Source organism: Phyllostomus hastatus, unplaced genomic scaffold (genome assembly GCF_019186645.2).
Source record: "Phyllostomus hastatus isolate PE091 unplaced genomic scaffold, TTU_PhHast_1.1 phas_scaffold_28, whole genome shotgun sequence".
NCBI lineage: Eukaryota > Metazoa > Chordata > Mammalia > Chiroptera > Phyllostomidae > Phyllostomus > Phyllostomus hastatus.
This window is the reverse complement of record NW_025334022.1, coordinates 22,184,426-22,197,117: the sequence shown is the minus strand read 5'-3', so window position 1 is coordinate 22,197,117 and position 12,692 is coordinate 22,184,426. Positions and strand designations below refer to the sequence as shown.

At 37.3% G+C, this 12,692-nt stretch overlaps 1 long non-coding RNA gene across 2 annotated transcripts in view; it reads left to right on the top strand.

Moving 5' to 3' along the window:
- LOC123805189 overlaps positions 1 to 4,242 on the top strand; it is a 44,459-nt gene extending 40,217 nt beyond the window's left edge. For both annotated transcript variants that reach the window (XR_006783272.1, XR_006783271.1), the window contains exon 4: positions 4,195 to 4,242. This is a non-coding gene — a long non-coding RNA (uncharacterized LOC123805189). The remainder of the gene's footprint in view (positions 1 to 4,194) is intronic.
- Positions 4,243 to 12,692: the final 8,450 nt, after the last annotated feature.

The window sequence follows — 12,692 nt, the reverse complement described above, 5'->3', positions numbered from 1 at the left end:
TACAGTGCCAGTGAGTACTGGAAATATTAGGGGGAATACTTTTAAAAGTCTAATCACTATGCTGCATACTTGAAACCAATACAAAATAATATTGAAAGTAATTGTACTTGAAAAGAAAGAAAGATAGATATCTTCAATTGACAAGTTTACATCTGCATGCCTCCTGTATCATTCAGAGGCATAAGGGCTTCTGAGAAACTTTAGATAGAAAAAAATAAAGTAGCTACACCTATTTGCTGAAAGTATAAATTTCCTGTTTATATCCTTTAGTCTAGCTATTAGACATCTATTAATTTATTGTAAAGAAATAATTGGACAAGAATCCAAAGATATACTCTCACATAAACATAAACACACATAAAACCAAATGTTCATCATAGTATTGTTTTAAAATATGAAAAACTAGGGCCCTGGCTGGTGTAGCTCAGTGGATTGAGCGCGGGCTGGGAACCAAAGTGTCCCAGGTTCGATTCCCAGCCAGGTTACATGCCTGGGTTGCAGGCCATAACCCCCAGCAACTGCACATTGATGTTTCTCTCTCTCTCTTTCTCTCTCTCTATCTCCCTCCCTTCCCTCTCTAAAAATAAATAAGTAAAATAAAAAAAATAAAATTTGAAAAACTAGAAGTTGCATGAATGTTTATCATCTGAGTAATAGTTACATTGTAATAAATATGTATGAGTGTTACTAACTCTTAGTTAAATAAGTCTTCAGTCATTACAAAGAATAAGAGAAATCTCTTTGTATTAGAATGGGAAAGACATCTAAGTTATAACGTTAGGAGAAAAATTAGGATGAATATTACGTATAGGATAATCCTATTTATGTAAAAATCTATAGTGATTTATATTCACAGGGAAGTGTATCCATATTCTGTAGGAAAATAGAAAATATTATATGACTGTACATAGAGCGATCCATTTTGTTTAAATATGTGTATGTAATATATAGTTTATATATATGTGTCTATATGTGTCTGTATGTGTATGAAAGTCTCATATTATCTGTATTATTATATTTTTAGATGTGATTGTTGGTGAATAGTGATGTGATTATTGGCAGATAGTTTCCATTGGTGGAAAGTGAAGTACAATTTTCACTTTTTTGTTAATATATTTCTCTAGCCCTGGCTGGTGTGGGTCAGCGGACAGAGTGCCAGCCTGTGAACCAAAGTGTTGCTGGTTTGATTCCCAATCAGGGCAAATACCTGGGTTGCAGGCCAGGTCCCCAGTGGGGGGTGTAAGAGAGGCAACCACACACTGATGTCTGTTTCCCTCTCTTTTTTCCTCCCTTCCCCTCTGTCTAAAAATAAATAAAGTCTTTAAGAACTATATATGTTTCTCTGTTGTCTAATGCTTTCCCTCAATGAGTTAATATTTTCTAATGAGAAAACTCAACAAATTTATTTCCTTTTCAAAATAAAAATAATGTATATATTTAGTAACATGAGAATGCTTTTAATGTATTAATATAGTAAAAGAGCAGATTATGAAAATGTGCTTTAACATTTGTTTTTATAAAAATGAGTACATGTGCATGTAAAGAGGATAATGTGCTAAAATATTGAAAGTGCTTATCTCTGTGTCTTGGGGTTAGCAAGGATTTTAATATCATTTTTCTTTTTGATTAAGCATATTTTTCAATTTCCCTTTAATAAATATATTTGTGAAATTAAGGGGAAAAACACAAAAAGCATAAAGTTCTAGGTTTCTTGAAGTGGAGCTAGAGTATCTGGTTGGCAGATTTGAGGCAGTTGCTGATGTGTCTTTCAGGGAAAACAGTGGTCATGTGGGACTGGCTGTCTAATTGTCCAGGTCCAGTGCAAAGTGAAAATGGTTTATTCAAAACCAAGAAAAAAATTGTTGTTGAAAGTACAAAAAATGTAAAGCTTTAAAATTTTTTTTTGCATTTTACTTATCTTTTTTAAAAATATTTTATTTATTTACTTTTAGACAGAGTGGGAGGGAGGGACAAAGAGAGGGAGAGAAACATCAATGTGTGGTTGCTGCTTGCAAGCCCCCTACTGGGGACCTGGCCTGCAATCCAGGCATGTGCCCTGACTGGGAATCAAACCAGTGACCCTTTGGTTCACAGGCTGACACTCAATTCACTGAGCCACACCAGCCAGGGCTAAAGCTTTTATTTTCTATCACATATCTTCTCTGCTCACATGGCTTGGTCCATTGTCCCATTGAACTTCACTTCTAAAACATAAATTCAAAGGTAAAATTATTAAGAATTTCAAGATGGCAATAATAGAGCAGTAAATCAAGCAGGGACCCTTCTGCGTGGGGGATCTGTGTGACTGTGCAGGTTGCACTTCTTTAAAGCTGGCTTTCTGATCACAAAGAGAGAGGAAGCGTGGTGCTGGATACTATTGTCAGAGACGTTCTTGAAATCACTGGCAGTGTTTGTGTCTTCCTACCAGCTGCAGAGTAATTTTGAGAGACATGCCTAATGTTTTATATTTTTGTATTATAGTTTTTATATTTTGGTAATACAATGATTTGAGAATGTCCCGTCCTCTTTTTTTCTGGAAGAGATTTTGTAGAATTGGTATTAATTCTTCTTTAAATGTTTGGTAGAATAGTTCAGCGAAACCATCTTTTATTTATTTATTTAAAAATAATCTTTGTTTATTTTTTATTATTATTATTTTTAATACTCATCTGAGGATATGTGGATATGGGGAGTGTTTTGATGGTTGCCAGATGGAAGTAGGGTGTAGGGGAATGGGTGAAGAGGTGAGGGGATTAAGAAGTACAAACAGGTAGCACTGGCTGGCGTAGCTCAGTGGATTGAGCGCAGGCTGTGAACCAAAGTGTCACAGGTTCGATTCCCAGTCAGAGTACATGCCTGGGTTGCAGGCCATGACCCCCAGCAACTGCACATTGATGTTTCTCTCTCTCTCTCTCTCTCTCTCTCTCTCTCTCTCTCTCTCTCTCTCTCTCTCTCTCTCTCTCCCCCCCCTCCCTCTCCCTCTCTCCCCCTCCCTTCCCTCTCTAAATAAATAAATAAAATCTTAAAAAAAAAGAAGTACAAACAGGTAGTTACAGAATAGCCATGGGGATGTAAAGTACAGGATAGGAAATACAGTAGCTGAAGAACTTATACATATGACCCATGGACATGAACAGTGGTGGGGGGATTGCCTGAGGGAGTAGGAGGTGCTGGATGGAGGGAGGCAAAGGAGGAAAATTGAGACCATTGTAATAGGATCATCAATAACATATATTTTAAAATATTTGTTTATTGTTATTATTATTTACTATTATTATTTTCTAAGGCTTACCTGAGGGTATATTCATTTATTTTTATTTTTCCAGACCCTTTTATTTTTAAATATTAAATTTTTTTTCTATTATCATTTAGCTGTTTAATATACTCCTCCCTCTGCAATCACCACACTGTTATCCACGTCCATGAGTCTTTCCTTTTTGCTCAATCCCTCCAGCCCCTACATTCCCCTCTCTTAGATGTCATCCTACCCTCTATCTATGAGTTTATCTCTATTTTGCTTGTTATTTCAGTTCATTAGATTACAAATATGAGTGAAGTCATATGGTATTTTTCTTTGTCAGACTGGCTTGTTTCACTTAGCATAATGTTCTTCAGGTCCATCCATACTGTTGCAAAGGGTAAAATTTATTCTTTTTTTTTTTTTAAGATTTTATTTATTTATTTTATTTTTAGGGAGGGGAGAGAGAGAGAGAGAGAGAGAGAGAGAGAGAGAAACATCAATGTGCGGTTGCTGGGGGTTATGGCCTGCAACCCAGGAATGTACCCTGGCTGGGAATCGAACCTGGGACACTATGGTTCCCAGCCCGCGCTCAATCCACTGAGCTACGCCAGCCAGGGCTAAATTTATTCTTTTTAATGGTTGAATAGTATTCCATTGTGTAAATGTCTCATAGTTGTTTATTTACTCATCTACTGATGGACCCTTGGGCTGCTTCCATATCTTAGTGATTGTAAATAATGCTGCAATGAGAATAGGGGTGCTTATGATCTTTTGAGTTAGTGTTTTGGGTTCCTTTGAATATATCCCCAGGAGTGGGATCACTGGGTCAAAAGGCAGATCTGTTTTTAATTTTGGGGGGTATCTCCATACTGCTTTCCATAGTGACTGCACCAGTCTGTATTCCTACCAACAGTGTTAAAGGGTTCTCCTTTCTCCTGTCCATTGATTTTTAGAGATAAAGAAAAGGAGAGAGAGAAACATTGATGTGAGAGAGAAACACTGATAGACTGCCTCCTGTATGTGCCTGGGCCGAGGATCAAACCCACAATGTACATACGTGCCTTGATTGGGAATCGAACCTACAACCCTTTGGTGCACAGAACTACACTCCAACTAACTGAGCCACATGGGCGAGTATTGGAAATTTCTGTTTTTAAAATTGAAGTCTTCTAAATTGCTAATTAAATTTCCTTATAGTTAATGCTATTCAAATAATCTATTTCATATTGGATGAAGTGTTAATTTGTTTTTTTATGTTTATTTTATTTTTATTATATTTTATTGATTATTGTGTTACAGTTGTCCCAATTTTTCCCCCTTTGCCCCCCTCAAAATAGCACCCCCACTCCCTCAGGCAATCCCCCCACCATTGTTCATGTCCATAGGTCATGTGTAGGTCCTTTGGCTACTCCATTTCCTATATTGTAGTATACATCATGAGGCTATTCTGTAAATACCTGTTTGTACTACATAATCCCCTGACCTCTTCACCCATTCCCCTACAAGCCCTCCCATCTGGGAACCATTAAGACACTTTTTGTATCCACAATTTTGTCTCTGTTCTTGTTTGCTCAGTTTGTCTTTTAGATTCAATTGTTGATAGATAAGTATTTGTTGCCATTTTATTGTAAATAGTTTTGATCTTTTTTCTTAAATAAGTTCCTTTATCATTTCATGTAATAGTGGCTTGATGATGATGAACTCCTTTAGCTTTTTCTTGTCTGGGAAACTATTTATCTGCCCTTCAATTCTAAATGTTAGCTTTGCTGGGTAGAGCAATCTTGGCTATAGGCCCCTGCTTTTCCTGACTATGAATGTTTCCTGCCAATCTCTTCTAGCCTGCACAATTTCTTTTGAGAAATCAGCTGACAGTCTTATGGGAAATGCCCTGTAGGTAACTAACTTCTTTTCTCTTGCTGCTTTTAAGATTCTCTCTTTATTTTTAACCTTTGGCATTTTAATTATGATGTGTCTTGGATTGGGGCTCTTTGCATCTATCTCATTTGTGACTCTCTGTGCTTCCTGAACTTGCATGTCTATTTACAAAATTAGGGAATTTTTCTTTCTTTATTTTTTCAAATAGATTTACAAGTTTTGGCTTTTTCTCTTCTTCTTCTGGTACCCCTATGATGCAAATGTTGGACTGCTTGAAGTTGACCCAGAGGCTGCTTATACTATCCTCATTTCTTTTTTGTTCTTGTTGTTCTGATTAGTAGATTTTGCATCTTTATGTTCCAGATCATTGATTTAATTCTCAGCTTCATCCATTCTATTGTTGTTTTCCTGGAAATTGTTCTTTATTTTAATTAGTGTGTCCTTCATTTCTGACTGGATCTTTTTTTGTATGGTTGATGTCCTCACTAGTTTCCTTGAACATCCTTATAACCATTGTTTTGAACTCTGCATCTGATAGATTTTTTTTATCTCCATTTTGTTTAGCTCTTTTTTCTGGAGTTTTGATCTGTTCTTTCATTTGGGCCATGTTTCTTTGTGTTGTCATTTTGGCAACCTCCCTGTGTTTGTTTCTTTGTATTTCTATGTATTAGGCAGAACTGCTATGACACCCTGTCTTGGTAGAATGGCCTAATATAATAGGTATCTTGTAAGGTCCTCCCCTATCACCCAAGCTTGGTACTCAAGGTGCACCCTTCATGTGGACTGAATACACTCTCCTCTTGTAGTTGAGCCTTGATTACTATTGGCAGGTCAATGGGAGGGATTCACCCAGACCAGTCAACTCACCCTCTGTGGAGGATCTGCTGTGCAAGGGTGGGATGGTGGTGGTCTCACATAGTCTGTAATTGTCCACTGGGTGCGCAGTATCTGGGGTTTCCTGGATGGTACTGGTCAAGATCAGCACCCACCTGTGCTTTGCCTGGGGCCACCCTGCCTGAGGTATAAAACAATCTGAGATGGCTGCTACTTGTGCTTGGCCTGGAGATTCCCAAGCCAAGCCAAGTTAAGCTGTGAACCTAGGCTGGTTGCTGTTAGTGCTGGGTGTGGGGTCCTTTCGCAAGAGGTATGAGGGCTGGGAGCTCACTGAGGCTGGCTGTTGTTCATTTGAGAGGATTTGGGAAGTTGTGAAGCATGAGTCAAGACTACCCATTCATATGGGAAAGCAACTGGTGTGGGCCCATAAGTTGGCCGTGACTGAGTCTCTGGGATCTCTAGGGTGGGGCAAACTACATTACCTAGGTTGATGGGGTCTCATATATGGCACCAGACTGTGGGCTCTGTGGCATTGTTTGGGGAGGGTTCAGAAATTAGACAATGGCCTGTCTTTTTGTTGAGAGAATGCTATCCCCAAGCTCTTTATTTGATGCCAGACACTTCACTCTCTCCCTTTATGACACTGGTATCTTTCAAGTTGCTTCCCTGGTTTGGAGCTCAGAGGGAGTGAGTCTGATGAAGTCTTTGTTTGGGTTCATTAAGAGAAACTGCTTGAGACTCCAGAAGTTTCTTCCACTGACTCAATCCCCAGTGGTTTGTGGCTAGAAATTATGGAGGCTTATCTTCCTGGCACTGGAACCCTGGCCTGGGGGGCCTGGTTTGGGGTTGAGACTCCTCACTCCTGAGATATCCCTCCCGAATTTTTGTCTACCACACTTGGATGTGGGACCAGCCTATTCCATGTCTCTGTCCTTCCTACCAGTCTGGTTGGATGTGGTTTCTTTAATTCCATAGTTGTCAGGCTTCCATTCAACTCCATTTTTGATGGTACTAAATGATTGTTGATCTGTATTTTAGTTTTAATTTTTTAAAAATTTCTATTTATTTATTTATATTGTTTTTCAAGTATAGTTGTCTCCATTTCCCCCCGACCATTCCCCCCTACCCCAGCCATCCCCACCTCCCACCCTCTATCCTACCTCCCTTTGGTTTTGTCCATGTGTCCTTTACACATTTTCCTTGACAAGCCTTTCCCCTTTCCCTGCCATTATCCCCTCCCACCTCCCCTCTGGTTACTGTCAGTTTGTTTTTTATTTCAATGTTTCTGGTTATATTTTGTTCATTTGCTTGTGATTTTGATGTGGTTGTGCAATGAGATGAGATGTTTACCTATGCTGCCATCCTGACCAGAAGTCTCTAATTTGTGTTGTTTCAAGAATTGGTTCAGTTAATCTAAATTGACAGATTTATGTGTACAGTTGTTCATAGCATTGTTATTCTTTTGATGTCTGAAGGATATGTAATATAATGTGTGTCTTCTCTCTTATTTCTTTATCAGTTTTACTGGAGGTTTGTCAATTACTTGTGTTTTTTATTTATTTTTTAATTTTAAAGATTTTATTTATTTTTAGAGAGGGGGGAAGGGAGGGAGAAAGAGAGGGCATGAAACATCAATGTGTAGTTGCCTCTAGTGCACCCCTTACTAGGAACCTAGCCCGCAACCCAGGCACGTGCCCTGATTAGGAATCGAACCCACAATGCTTTGGTTCACAGGCTGTGCTCAGTCCACTGGGCTACACCAGCCAGGGTTTGTCAATTATTTGATCTTTCTAAAGAATCTCAGCTTTGTTTCATTGATTTTTTTTCTGTTTTCAATTTCATTGATTTCTGCTCTTATCTTTATTATGCCTTTCCTTCTACTTGCTTTGGATTTATTTTGTTCTCCTTTTGCTAGGCCCTTAAGCTGGGAATATAGATTATTGATTTCAGACTTTTCCTTTTTTCTGTTGTATGCAATTAGTGATACAAATTTTCTGTTTAGCACTGTTTTAGCTTTGTCCCACAGGTGTTGATATGTTGTGTTCTCTTTTTAAAATTTTTTTAAAAAGAGTTGATTTATTTACTTTTAGAGAGAGGGGAAGGGAGGGAAAATGAGAGGCAGAGGAACATTGCTGTGTGAGAGAAACATTAATTGGCTGCCTTTTGCACACTCCTCAACGAGGGACCACCCTACAATCTAGGCATGTGCCCTGACTGGGAATCAAACCAGTGACTTTTTGCTTTGCTGGATGATGCTGAACCAGCTGAGCCATGCTAGTCAGTGTGATATATTGTGTTTTCATTTTATTCATTTAAACATCAATATTTTTTTAATTTCTCTTGAAACTTCCGCTTTGATCCATGAATTGTTTAGAAGTGAATTGCTTAGTTTCCAGGTATTTGGAGATTTTCTTATTATCTTTCTGTTATTGATTTCCAGTTTGATTCCACTGTGGTTAGAGGACATCTCTGAATGATTTCAATCCTTTTATATTCATTAAGGTTTGTTTTATGGCTTGGGATAGGGCCTATCTTGATATGTTTTCCATTTGTATGTGAAGAGAATGTGTATTTCACTATTGCGTGGAATGTATTATAATGTTAATTAGCTACCTTTGGTTGATGATGTTGTTGAGTTCTTCCATATCCTTGCTGATTTTCTGTCTAGTTCTGTCAATTATTGTAAGAAGTGTGTTGAAGTCTCCAGCTATAATTGTGGATTTGTCTGTTTGTCCTTTTAGCTTAGTTTTTGCTTTTTATATGAATATTTTGTAGCTATGTTGTTTGGTGCATACACTTTTAGGGTTGCTATGTCTTGGTGGATTGGCCCTTTTATCATTATATAATGTCATCTGTCTCAGTTCAATCTTTTGGCTCTGAAATATATTTTATACTATACTCTGTCTAGATTTATATTATTATTATTTATATTAACATATATTTAATTTAATATATAATATATAAATAATAAAATTAGCTATTATATATAATATACATATATAGCTAATTTATATTAGCATATATATTTTCTCTATATATATTCTGAAGTTAATATAGCCGGTTGTTTTGTTTTGACTAATGTTTGTATCATATAAATTTTTCCATTTTTGACTTTCAACCTAACTATAATATTATATTTACAGTGAGTTTCTTCTATAAAACTTGTATAAACACAATATGGTAGTTACTAGAGAGGGAGAGGGTTGCAAGAAGAATGAAGAGGGTAGCGGAGGTCTAATATATGGTGATGGAAAGAGACTAGACTTTGGGTGGTGAGCACACAATGCAGTATACAGATGACATATTATAGGATTACACACTTGAAATTTATATAATCTTATTAACAAATGTCACCCCAATAAATTTAGTTTAAAAATAAAATAAATAAAGTGAGTTTCTTGTAGACAGCTATACCTGGGTCATGTTTTTAGTCTACTCTGCCAGTCTGTTTTTTTTTAACTGGTACATTTATGTCATGTAACATATGTAATCATTGCTATTTTATTTTATTCAAAAATTTTATTTATTTACTTGTAGAGAGAGGTGGGGGGAGGGAGAAAGACAGGGAGAGAAACATCAATGTGTAAGTGATACATTGATTAGTTGCCTCTCACACGCTGTAAACTGGGGACCTGGCCCACAACCTAGGCATGTGCCCTGACTGGGAATCAAACTGGCAGCCTTTCAGTTCACAGGCTGGTGCTCAATCCACTGAGCCACACCAGCCAAGGTGCTATTTTATAATTATATCTACCATTTTAATTTATTTGTTTTTTATTTCTCTGATTTCATTTTTCTGCCTTCCTGTGGGTTTCTTGAACATTTTTTGGAATTCAGTTTTAATTTATGTATATCAATTTTGAGTGTATCTCTTTGTATATTCTTTTTCATCATTGTTATAGGTATTATATACATAACTTATCTCAGTCTATTGGTGTCTTCATTTTACCAGTTCAAGTGAAGTGTAGAAACTACCTCCTTTTATACTTACGTACATTTAGTATTACATTAGGTGGTGTTATGATTTTTACTTCCATTATCCAACAAAATTTGGAAGGCTAAGAAAAGTTCTGTTTACCCATATTTCTGCTTACTATATTCTTTCTTTATTTCTGATGTTCCAAGATTCCATTTTTAAAGCCATTTTTTATTGTAGCTGGTGACAAGTTCTCTTAGTTTGCTTTCATCTTAGAATGTCTTGATTCCCCTTTTATTCATGAAGGATATTTTCACTTTATATAGGGTTCAGGCTGACAGTTCTTTACTTTCAGCATATGTAATGTATCATGCCACTTCCCTATGGCCTGAGTGGCTTCAGATGAGAAATCCAATGTCATTTAAATTGGTTTCCCCTTTAGGTATGGTGTCACTTCTCTCTTGAGGCTTTCAAGATTTGTTTTTGTCATTTGTTTTCAGAAATTTGACTGTGATGTACCTTGGTGTGAAATTTTGAATTTATCTTCTTTGGGATTCCCTCACTTCTTAGATATGTAGATTTATGTCTTGTCCTTGTGCCAACTTTGAGAAATTTTCAGCCATTATTTCTATTTGTTCATCTGGATTCTTTATCATATCCTTAAAGAAACTGGTAAATGTAAGTGCTCCCTTAAGTTTTGTGAGCCACTTTTGCAAATTAATCACATCTGAGGAGGGTTTCATAGGAATTTCTGATTTGTAGCCAACTCATACATAAGTTGTGGTTAACTTAGGGATCTACTATTTGTGATAGGCAGTCTTGTGGGACTGAGGGATCTGACACTATCTCCAGTTAGATAGTGTTAGAATTGAATTAAATTATAGGACACCTAGCTGGTGTATAGAGAATTTCTTAGCATGGGGCAAAACCTCCCCACATTTGGTGACCAGAAGTATCAGATGTGAAGGGTTCCATGTGAGCATGGTGTCTATGTAAAGGTAAAGGAGAAACACATGAGGGAAAAATGTTTTTTCTGAACATAGTGGGTAGACTGAACTGAGGGTCTTTTCCCCCTACATAGGAAGGAAAATCTGAGTTTTTCTCTCAATTTGGAATTTCTCCTTTTAATCCTGTCTATGGTTTGTGCTTTCTGAATTTGAGGATTTATAAGTTTCAGAAGTTCTAAAAATTTCTCTGCTAATATCTCTTTGAATAGTGATTACTGACAAGTACAACACCCCCACCCCGCCCCCAGGCTGCTGAAGTATTAGCACCTGTCTACTGTTCTGCTATCAGCTTCTTTTTTTTTTCTATTTTTGACCTGTGGAGATTTCCTCTTCTTTCTTGCTGGGTTATACATGAAAAAGATTAAATACAAAACCACAGAATTTCTATTTATTTTGTAGCAGGAGAATTTTTAAGGACATCCAGTTCTCCATATTCCTAGAAATGGAAGTCCAAAATTTTTCCTGTCACTGCATTTGTCTTAGACTGTATGCATGATTTTATTGTACCTAGCATTTAAGAGTTAAGTTTAAGATAGCATTAAGGGTTATAGTTGAAGGCTCATTGAAAATATTAGATTGGAGGCAACTGGTTCCATGAAGATGAACCCTTGGGTTGAGGGTTGGAGAGGGGTGGTAGAGGGTAAAGTGAGCAAAGTTTGTCTTACTTTGAGTTTTTGATTTCCCTTGTTTCCTTTCTGAGTTTTGCTAGCTGTCTAAGTATTCAGCATGTTTTTAATTTTTTTCTTTTTAAATTTTTATTGTTGTTCAAGTACAGTTGTCTGCCTTTCCCCCCACCACTCCCCACAGCCATCCCCACCTTCCTCCCCTGATTCCACGCCCCCTCCTTGGTTTTGTCCATGTGTCCTTTATAGTTGTCCCTGAAAACCCTTCACCCTTTTCCCCCCATTATCCCCTTCCATCTCCCTTCTGGTTACTGTCAGTTGGTTCTTAATTTCCATGTCTCTGGTTATATTTTGCTTGCTTGTTTGTTTTGTCGATTAGGTTCCACTTATAGGTGAGATCACATGGTATTTGTCTTTCATCACCTGGCTTATTTCACTTAGCATAATGCTTTCCAGTTCCATCCATGCTGTCACAAATGGCAAGAGCTCCTTCTTTTTTTTCTGCTGCATAGAATTCCATTGTATAGATGTACCACAGTTTTTGATCCACTCATTTACTGATGGGCACTTAGGTTGCATAAATCATGACACCATAAAAGTCCTAGAGGAAAATATAGGCAGGAAAATCTCGGATATTCCATGCAGCAATATTTTCACCAATATGTCCCCTAGAGCAAGGGGCATAAAGAAAAGAATAAACAAATAGGATATCATCAAAATAAAAATCTTTTGCATGGCTAAAGAAAACAGTATTAAAATGAAAAGAGAACCAACTATATGAGAAAACATATTTGCCAATGATACCTCAGACAAGGGTTTGATTTCCAAAATATATAAAGAACTCACATGAGTCCACTCCAGGAAGACAAGCAACCCAATTAAAAAATGGGCAAAAGACCTGAATAGACATTTCTCCAAGGAGGACATACAGAGGGCCCAGAGACACATGAAAAGATGCTCAGCATCACTAGCCATCAGGGAGAAGCAAATTAAAACCACAATGAGATACTACTTCACACCAGTCAGAATGGCCATCATAAACAAATCAACAAACAACAAGTATTGGAGGGGTTGTGGAGAAAAGGGAACCCTAGTGCACTCTTGGTGGGAATGCAGACTGGTGCAGCCACTGTGGAAAAAAGTATGGAATTTCTTCAGAAAACTAAAAATGAAACTGCCTTTTGACCCAGCAATTC